Here is a 10,724-nt window from a genome sequence, read left to right on the forward strand (position 1 = left end):
TATTGAAAAATCCTTGAATGCAGATCGATAGTCCTGATCCTGGAGGCTGCAGAAAAAGATGTCCTGGCGAAATCGATCAATGTCCTGGCGAGATATGGCCTCGACAAAAAGGTCCTTTTTTCGTTTCTTAGCTCTAGAATCCACAAATCCTGGCGCAGGACGAAAGGATATGGATTCGTAGAAAGTCCTTGATGATCTGTATCGATTGGCATCAAAAAAAGTTAGGGTCATCTAAGGATGCAGGACATGAAATTTTCTGCAAAGGTCCTTTTTTCCACCTATTTAAAGGACATTCCAGGACATGGTAACGTCAGTCGACGCGCATGAGCAAGGACTTTCATCTGGCCCAAGGACATCACGCTCATCCTCAAAACTACCGAGTTTTGAGCACTTTTCTGTTTATTTGACTTGTAATTTTTTCCAAGTCCCAAATTGAAGCAAAAGTTAAAAAAAATCTAGAAAAAATGCAAAAACCTTAATATCTCAGATCTCCGCAGGACAATCGGGATGTCCTTTGCACCAACGATAGTCCTCAATGGTTGGAATGTTTGTGCACCACTTTCGTCATGATCCTGCAAAGGACTCGCGAGTTAATTAACATTTTTTCATAAACAAAAATGTCCTTTTATCTCAGCTCCCAAAAGGATATTCCAGGATCTAAGAGTGTCAGTCGATGTGGATCATCAAGGACTACAATCTGACCAAAGGACATCCCGATCGTCCTTTAAATGACCAAGTTATAAAGACATTTGTAGTTTTTTGTCACTTTTTTGCCATTTTTCTGACCTCCCCCCTTACAAAAATTCGAGCAATATTTTTGGAAGGATATTGAAAAATCCTTGAATGCAGATCGATAGTCCTGATCCTGGAGGCTGCAGAAAAAGATGTCCTGGCGAAATCGATCAATGTCCTGGCGAGATATGGCCTCGACAAAAAGGTCCTTTTTTCGTTTCTTAGCTCTAGAATCCACAAATCCTGGCGCAGGACGAAAGGATATGGATTCGCAGAAAGTCCTTGATGATCTGTATCGATTGGCATCAAAAAAAGATAGGCTCATCTAAGGATGCAGGACATGAAGTTTTCTGCAAAGGTCCTTTTTTCCACCTATTTAAAGGATATTCCAGGACATGGTAACGTCAGTCGACGCGCATGAGCAAGGACTTTCATCTGGCCCAAGGACATCCCGCTCATCCTTAAAACTACCGAGTTTTGAGCACTTTTCTGTTTATTTGACTTGTAATTTTTCCAAGTCCCAAATTGAAGCAAAAGTTAAAAAAAATCTAGAAAAAATGCAAAAACCTTAATATCTCAGCTCTCCGCAGGACAATCGGGATGTCCTTTGCACCAACGATAGTCCTCAATGGTTGGAATGTTTGTGCACCACTTTCGTCATGATCCTGCAAAGGACTCGCGAGTTAATTAACATTTTTTCATAAACAAAAATGTCCTTTTATCTCAGCTCCCAAAAGGATATTCCAGGATCTCAGAGTGTCAGTCGATGTGGATCATCAAGGACTACAATCTGACCAAAGGACATCCCGATCGTCCTTTAAATGACCAAGTTATAAAGACATTTGTAGTTTTTTGTCACTTTTTTGCCATTTTTCTGACCTCCCCCCTTACAAAAATTCGAGCAATATTTTTGGAAGGATATTGAAAATCCTTGAATGCAGATCGATAGTCCTGATCCTGGAGGCTCCGGAAAAGGATGTCCTGACGAAATCGATCAATGTCCTGGCGAGATATGGTCTCGACAAAAAGATCCTTTTTTCGTTTCTTAGCTCTAGAATCCACAAATCCTGGCGCAGGACGAAAGGATATGGATTCGTAGAAAGTCCTTGATGATCTGTATCGATTGGCATCAAAAAAAGATAGGCTCATCTAAGGATGCAGGACATGAAGTTTTCTGCAAAGGTCCTTTTTTTCCACCTATTTAAAGGATATTCCAGGACATGGTAACGTCAGTCGACGCGCATGAGCAAGGACTTTCATCTGGCCCAAGGACATCCCGCTCATCCTTAAAACTACCGAGTTTTGAGCACTTTTCTGTTTATTTGACTTGTAATTTTTCCAAGTCCCAAATTGAAGCAAAAGTTAAAAAAAAATCTAGAAAAAATGCAAAAACCTTAATATCTCAGCTCTCCGCAGGACAATCGGGATGTCCTTTGCACCAACGATAGTCCTCAATGGTTGGAATGTTTGTGCACCACTTTCGTCATGATCCTGCAAAGGACTCGCGAGTTAATTAACATTTTTTCATAAACAAAAATGTCCTTTTATCTCAGCTCCCAAAAGGATATTCCAGGATCTCAGAGTGTCAGTCGATGTGGATCATCAAGGACTACAATCTGACCAAAGGACATCCCGATCGTCCTTTAAATGACCAAGTTATAAAGACATTTGTAGTTTTTTGTCACTTTTTTGCCATTTTTCTGACCTCCCCCCCTTACAAAAATTCGAGCAATATTTTTGGAAGGATATTGAAAAATCCTTGAATGCAGATCGATAGTCCTGATCCTGGAGGCTCCGGAAAAGGATGTCCTGACGAAATCGATCAATGTCCTGGCGAGATATGGTCTCGACAAAAAGATCCTTTTTTCGTTTCTTAGCTCTAGAATCCACAAATCCTGGCGCAGGACGAAAGGATATGGATTCGTAGAAAGTCCTTGATGATCTGTATCGATTGGCATCAAAAAAAGTTAGGGTCATCTAAGGATGCAGGACATGAAATTTTCTGCAAAGGTCCTTTTTTTCCACCTATTCAAAGGACATTCCAGGACATGGTAACGTCAGTCGACGCGCATGAGCAAGGACTTTCATCTGGCCCAAGGACATCACGCTCATCCTCAAAACTACCGAGTTTTGAGCACTTTTCTGTTTATTTGACTTGTAATTTTTTCCAAGTCCCAAATTGAAGCAAAACTTAAAAAATATCTAGAAAAAGTACAAAATCCTTAATATCTCAGCTCTCCGCAGGACAATCGGGATGTCCTTTGCACCAACGATAGTCCTCAATGGTTGGAATGTTTGTGCACCACTTTCGTCATGATCCTGCAAAGGACTCGCGAGTTAATTAACATTTTTTCATAAACAAAAATGTCCTTTTATCTCAGCTCCCAAAAGGATATTCCAGGATCTAAGAGTGTCAGTCGATGTGGATCATCAAGGACTACAATCTGACCAAAGGACATCCCGATCGTCCTTTAAATGACCAAGTTATAAAGACATTTGTAGTTTTTTGTCACTTTTTTGCCATTTTTCTGACCTCCCCCTTACAAAAATTCGAGCAATATTTTTGGAAGGATATTGAAAATCCTTGAATGCAGATCGATAGTCCTGATCCTGGAGGCTGCAGAAAAAGATGTCCTGGCGAAATCGATCAATGTCCTGGCGAGATATGGCCTCGACAAAAAGGTCCTTTTTTCGTTTCTTAGCTCTAGAATCCACAAATCCTGGCGCAGGACGAAAGGATATGGATTCGCAGAAAGTCCTTGATGATCTGTATCGATTGGCATCAAAAAAAGATAGGCTCATCTAAGGATGCAGGACATGAAGTTTTCTGCAAAGGTCCTTTTTTTCCACCTATTTAAAGGATATTCCAGGACATGGTAACGTCAGTCGACGCGCATGAGCAAGGACTTTCATCTGGCCCAAGGACATCCCGCTCATCCTTAAAACTACCGAGTTTTGAGCACTTTTCTGTTTATTTGACTTGTAATTTTTCCAAGTCCCAAATTGAAGCAAAAGTTAAAAAAAATCTAGAAAAAATGCAAAAACCTTAATATCTCAGCTCTCCGCAGGACAATCGGGATGTCCTTTGCACCAACGATAGTCCTCAATGGTTGGAATGTTTGTGCACCACTTTCGTCATGATCCTGCAAAGGACTCGCGAGTTAATTAACATTTTTTCATAAACAAAAATGTCCTTTTATCTCAGCTCCCAAAAGGATATTCCAGGATCTCAGAGTGTCAGTCGATGTGGATCATCAAGGACTACAATCTGACCAAAGGACATCCCGATCGTCCTTTAAATGACCAAGTTATAAAGACATTTGTAGTTTTTTGTCACTTTTTTGCCATTTTTCTGACCTCCCCCCCTTACAAAAATTCGAGCAATATTTTTGGAAGGATATTGAAAAATCCTTGAATGCAGATCGATAGTCCTGATCCTGGAGGCTCCGGAAAAGGATGTCCTGACGAAATCGATCAATGTCCTGGCGAGATATGGTCTCGACAAAAAGATCCTCTTTTCGTTTCTTAGCTCTAGAATCCACAAATCCTGGCGCAGGACGAAAGGATATGGATTCGTAGAAAGTCCTTGATGATCTGTATCGATTGGCATCAAAAAAAGTTAGGGTCATCTAAGGATGCAGGACATGAAATTTTCTGCAAAGGTCCTTTTTTTCCACCTATTCAAAGGACATTCCAGGACATGGTAACGTCAGTCGACGCGCATGAGCAAGGACTTTCATCTGGCCCAAGGACATCACGCTCATCCTCAAAACTACCGAGTTTTGAGCACTTTTCTGTTTATTTGACTTGTAATTTTTTCCAAGTCCCAAATTGAAGCAAAACTTAAAAAATATCTAGAAAAAGTACAAAATCCTTAATATCTCAGCTCTCCGCAGGACAATCGGGATGTCCTTTGCACCAACGATAGTCCTCAATGGTTGGAATGTTTGTGCACCACTTTCGTCATGATCCTGCAAAGGACGCGAGTTAATTAACATTTTTTCATAAACAAAAATGTCCTTTTATCTCAGCTCCCAAAAGGATATTCCAGGATCTAAGAGTGTCAGTCGATGTGGATCATCAAGGACTACAATCTGACCAAAGGACATCCCGATCGTCCTTTAAATGACCAAGTTATAAAGACATTTGTAGTTTTTTGTCACTTTTTTGCCATTTTTTTGACCTCCCCCCTTACAAAAATTCGAGCAATATTTTTGGAAGGATATTGAAAATCCTTGAATGCAGATCGATAGTCCTGATCCTGGAGGCTCCGGAAAAGGATGTCCTGACGAAATCGATCAATGTCCTGGCGAGATATGGTCTCGACAAAAAGATCCTTTTTTCGTTTCTTAGCTCTAGAATCCACAAATCCTGGCGCAGGACGAAAGGATATGGATTCGTAGAAAGTCCTTGATGATCTGTATCGATTGGCATCAAAAAAGTTAGGGTCATCTAAGGATGCAGGACATGAAATTTTCTGCAAAGGTCCTTTTTTTCCACCTATTCAAAGGACATTCCAGGACATGGTAACGTCAGTCGACGCGCATGAGCAAGGACTTTCATCTGGCCCAAGGACATCACGCTCATCCTCAAAACTACCGAGTTTTGAGCACTTTTCTGTTTATTTGACTTGTAATTTTTTCCAAGTCCCAAATTGAAGCAAAACTTAAAAAATATCTAGAAAAAGTACAAAATCCTTAATATCTCAGCTCTCCGCAGGACAATCGGGATGTCCTTTGCACCAACGATAGTCCTCAATGGTTGGAATGTTTGTGCACCACTTTCGTCATGATCCTGCAAAGGACTCGCGAGTTAATTAACATTTTTTCATAAACAAAAATGTCCTTTTATCTCAGCTCCCAAAAGGATATTCCAGGATCTAAGAGTGTCAGTCGATGTGGATCATCAAGGACTACAATCTGACCAAAGGACATCCCGATCGTCCTTTAAATGACCAAGTTATAAAGACATTTGTAGTTTTTTGTCACTTTTTTGCCATTTTTCTGACCTCCCCCTTACAAAAATTCGAGCAATATTTTTGGAAGGATATTGAAAATCCTTGAATGCAGATCGATAGTCCTGATCCTGGAGGCTGCAGAAAAAGATGTCCTGGCGAAATCGATCAATGTCCTGGCGAGATATGGCCTCGACAAAAAGGTCCTTTTTTCGTTTCTTAGCTCTAGAATCCACAAATCCTGGCGCAGGACGAAAGGATATGGATTCGCAGAAAGTCCTTGATGATCTGTATCGATTGGCATCAAAAAAAGATAGGCTCATCTAAGGATGCAGGACATGAAGTTTTCTGCAAAGGTCCTTTTTTTCCACCTATTTAAAGGATATTCCAGGACATGGTAACGTCAGTCGACGCGCATGAGCAAGGACTTTCATCTGGCCCAAGGACATCCCGCTCATCCTTAAAACTACCGAGTTTTGAGCACTTTTCTGTTTATTTGACTTGTAATTTTTCCAAGTCCCAAATTGAAGCAAAAGTTAAAAAAAATCTAGAAAAAATGCAAAAACCTTAATATCTCAGCTCTCCGCAGGACAATCGGGATGTCCTTTGCACCAACGATAGTCCTCAATGGTTGGAATGTTTGTGCACCACTTTCGTCATGATCCTGCAAAGGACTCGCGAGTTAATTAACATTTTTTCATAAACAAAAATGTCCTTTTATCTCAGCTCCCAAAAGGATATTCCAGGATCTCAGAGTGTCAGTCGATGTGGATCATCAAGGACTACAATCTGACCAAAGGACATCCCGATCGTCCTTTAAATGACCAAGTTATAAAGACATTTGTAGTTTTTTGTCACTTTTTTGCCATTTTTCTGACCTCCCCCCTTACAAAAATTCGAGCAATATTTTTGGAAGGATATTGAAAATCCTTGAATGCAGATCGATAGTCCTGATCCTGGAGGCTCCGGAAAAGGATGTCCTGACGAAATCGATCAATGTCCTGGCGAGATATGGTCTCGACAAAAAGATCCTCTTTTCGTTTCTTAGCTCTAGAATCCACAAATCCTGGCGCAGGACGAAAGGATATGGATTCGTAGAAAGTCCTTGATGATCTGTATCGATTGGCATCAAAAAAGTTAGGGTCATCTAAGGATGCAGGACATGAAATTTTCTGCAAAGGTCCTTTTTTTCCACCTATTCAAAGGACATTCCAGGACATGGTAACGTCAGTCGACGCGCATGAGCAAGGACTTTCATCTGGCCCAAGGACATCACGCTCATCCTCAAAACTACCGAGTTTTGAGCACTTTTCTGTTTATTTGACTTGTAATTTTTTCCAAGTCCCAAATTGAAGCAAAACTTAAAAAATATCTAGAAAAAGTACAAAATCCTTAATATCTCAGCTCTCCGCAGGACAATCGGGATGTCCTTTGCACCAACGATAGTCCTCAATGGTTGGAATGTTTGTGCACCACTTTCGTCATGATCCTGCAAAGGACGCGAGTTAATTAACATTTTTTCATAAACAAAAATGTCCTTTTATCTCAGCTCCCAAAAGGATATTCCAGGATCTAAGAGTGTCAGTCGATGTGGATCATCAAGGACTACAATCTGACCAAAGGACATCCCGATCGTCCTTTAAATGACCAAGTTATAAAGACATTTGTAGTTTTTTGTCACTTTTTTGCCATTTTTTTGACCTCCCCCCCTTACAAAAATTCGAGCAATATTTTTGGAAGGATATTGAAAAATCCTTGAATGCAGATCGATAGTCCTGATCCTGGAGGCTCCGGAAAAGGATGTCCTGACGAAATCGATCAATGTCCTGGCGAGATATGGTCTCGACAAAAAGATCCTTTTTTCGTTTCTTAGCTCTAGAATCCACAAATCCTGGCGCAGGACGAAAGGATATGGATTCGTAGAAAGTCCTTGATGATCTGTATCGATTGGCATCAAAAAAAGTTAGGGTCATCTAAGGATGCAGGACATGAAATTTTCTGCAAAGGTCCTTTTTTTCCACCTATTCAAAGGACATTCCAGGACATGGTAACGTCAGTCGACGCGCATGAGCAAGGACTTTCATCTGGCCCAAGGACATCACGCTCATCCTCAAAACTACCGAGTTTTGAGCACTTTTCTGTTTATTTGACTTGTAATTTTTTCCAAGTCCCAAATTGAAGCAAAACTTAAAAAATATCTAGAAAAAGTACAAAATCCTTAATATCTCAGCTCTCCGCAGGACAATCGGGATGTCCTTTGCACCAACGATAGTCCTCAATGGTTGGAATGTTTGTGCACCACTTTCGTCATGATCCTGCAAAGGACGCGAGTTAATTAACATTTTTTCATAAACAAAAATGTCCTTTTATCTCAGCTCCCAAAAGGATATTCCAGGATCTAAGAGTGTCAGTCGATGTGGATCATCAAGGACTACAATCTGACCAAAGGACATCCCGATCGTCCTTTAAATGACCAAGTTATAAAGACATTTGTAGTTTTTTGTCACTTTTTTGCCATTTTTTTGACCTCCCCCTTACAAAAATTCGAGCAATATTTTTGGAAGGATATTGAAAATCCTTGAATGCAGATCGATAGTCCTGATCCTGGAGGCTCCGGAAAAGGATGTCCTGACGAAATCGATCAATGTCCTGGCGAGACAAAAAGATCCTTTTTTCGTTTCTTAGCTCTAGAATCCACAAATCCTGGCGCAGGACGAAAGGATATGGATTCGTAGAAAGTCCTTGATGATCTGTATCGATTGGCATCAAAAAAAGTTAGGGTCATCTAAGGATGCAGGACATGAAATTTTCTGCAAAGGTCCTTTTTTCCAGGACATGGTAACGTCAGTCGACGCGCATGAGCAAGGACTTTCATCTGGCCCAAGGACATCCCGCTCATCCTTAAAACTACCGAGTTTTGAGCACTTTTCTGTTTATTTGACTTGTAATTTTTTCCAAGTCCCAAATTGAAGCAAAACTTAAAAAATATCTAGAAAAAGTACAAAATCCTTAATATCTCAGCTCTCCGCAGGACAATCGGGATGTCCTTTGCACCAACGATAGTCCTCAATGGTTGGAATGTTTGGGCACCACTTTCGTCCTGATCCTGCAAAGGACTCGCGAGTTAATTAACATTTTTTCATAAACAAAAATGTCCTTTTATCTCAGCTCCCAAAAGGACATTCCAGGATCTGATAGTGTCAGTCGATGCGGATCATCAAGGACTACAATCTGACCAAAGGACATCCTGATCGTCCTTTAAATGACCGAGTAATACGCAGTTTTTGAAAAAATTGTACACCAGTCACCTTCTAAGTAATTCTGTTGGCCTGGTAATTCATATTTTCGCCGGGGCAAATTTCGTCGTTTAAAGTTCAAATTTCGGTGCCCGGGAAATTCAAAAAGTCCGTCCGGCGGTTAAATTCAAAAATTCAAATGCCCAAAAGTCCGTTACACATTTAATAAAAATTTTACACCAGCCACCTACTAAGTAATTCTGTTGGCCTGGTGTTTCACATGTGATCGAGGGCGATTTTCGTCATTAAAACTTCGAATTTCGTTGCCCGCCAAATTCAAAAAAGCCGCCCGGCGGTTAAATTCAAAAATTCAAATGCCCAAAAGTCGGTTACACATTTAATAAAAATTTTACACCAGCCACCTACTAAGTAATTCTGTTGGCCTGGTGTTTCACATGGGATCAAGGGCGATTTTCGTCATTAAAACTTCGAATTTCGTTGCCCGCCAAATTCAAAAAAGCCGCCTGGCTGTTAAATTTAAAATTTCAAATGCCCAAAAGTCCGTTACACATTTAATAAAAATTTTACACCAGCCACCTACTAAGTAATTCTGTTGGCCTGGTGTTTCACATGTGATCGAGGGCGATTTTCGTCATTAAAACTTCGAATTTCGTTGCCCGCCAAATTCAAAAAAGCCGCCTGGCTGTTAAATTTAAAATTTCAAATGCCCAAAAGTCAGTTACACATTTAATAAAAATTTTACACCAGCCACCTACTAGGTAATTCTGTTGGCCTGGTGTTTCACATGGGATCGAGGGCGATTTTCGTCATTAAAACTTCGAATTTCGTTGCCCGCCAAATTCAAAAAAGCCGCCTGGCTGTTAAATTTAAAATTTCAAATGCCCAAAAGTCCGTTACACATTTAATAAAAATTTTACACCAGCCACCTACTAAGTAATTCTGTTGGCCTGGTGTTTCACATGTGATCGAGGGCGATTTTCGTCATTAAAACTTCGAATTTCGTTGCCCGCCAAATTCAAAAAAGCCGCCCGGCGGTTAAATTCAAAAATTCAAATGCCCAAAAGTCGGTTACACATTTAATAAAAATTTTACACCAGCCACCTACTAAGTAATTCTGTTGGCCTGGTGTTTCACATGGGATCAAGGGCGATTTTCGTCATTAAAACTTCGAATTTCGTTGCCCGCCAAATTCAAAAAAGCCGCCCGGCGGTTAAATTCAAAAATTCAAATGCCCAAAAGTCGGTTACACATTTAATAAAAATTTTACACCAGCCACCTACTAAGTAATTCTGTTGGCCTGGTGTTTCACATGGGATCAAGGGCGATTTTCGTCATTAAAACTTCGAATTTCGTTGCCCGCCAAATTCAAAAAAGCCGCCCGGCGGTTAAATTCAAAAATTCAAATGCCCAAAAGTCGGTTACACATTTAATAAAAATTTTACACCAGCCACCTACTAAGTAATTCTGTTGGCCTGGTGTTTCACATGGGATCGAGGGCGATTTTCGCCATTAAAACTTCGAATTTCGTTGCCCGCCAAATTCAAAAAACCCGCCTGGCTGTTAAATTTAAAATTTCAAATGCCCAAAAGTCCGTTACACATTTAATAAAAATTTTACACCAGCCACCTACTAGGTAATTCTGTTGGCCTGGTGTTTCACATGTGATCGAGGGCGATTTTCGTCAGTAAAACTTCGAATTTCGTTGCCCGCCAAATTCAAAAAAAGCCGCCCGGCGGTTAAATTCAAAAATTCAAATGCCCAAAAGTCCGTTACACATTTAA

The sequence above is a fragment of the Drosophila tropicalis genome, unplaced genomic scaffold (assembly GCF_018151085.1).
Source record: "Drosophila tropicalis isolate 14030-0801.00 unplaced genomic scaffold, ASM1815108v1 contig_443, whole genome shotgun sequence".
Taxonomy (NCBI): domain Eukaryota; kingdom Metazoa; phylum Arthropoda; class Insecta; order Diptera; family Drosophilidae; genus Drosophila; species Drosophila tropicalis.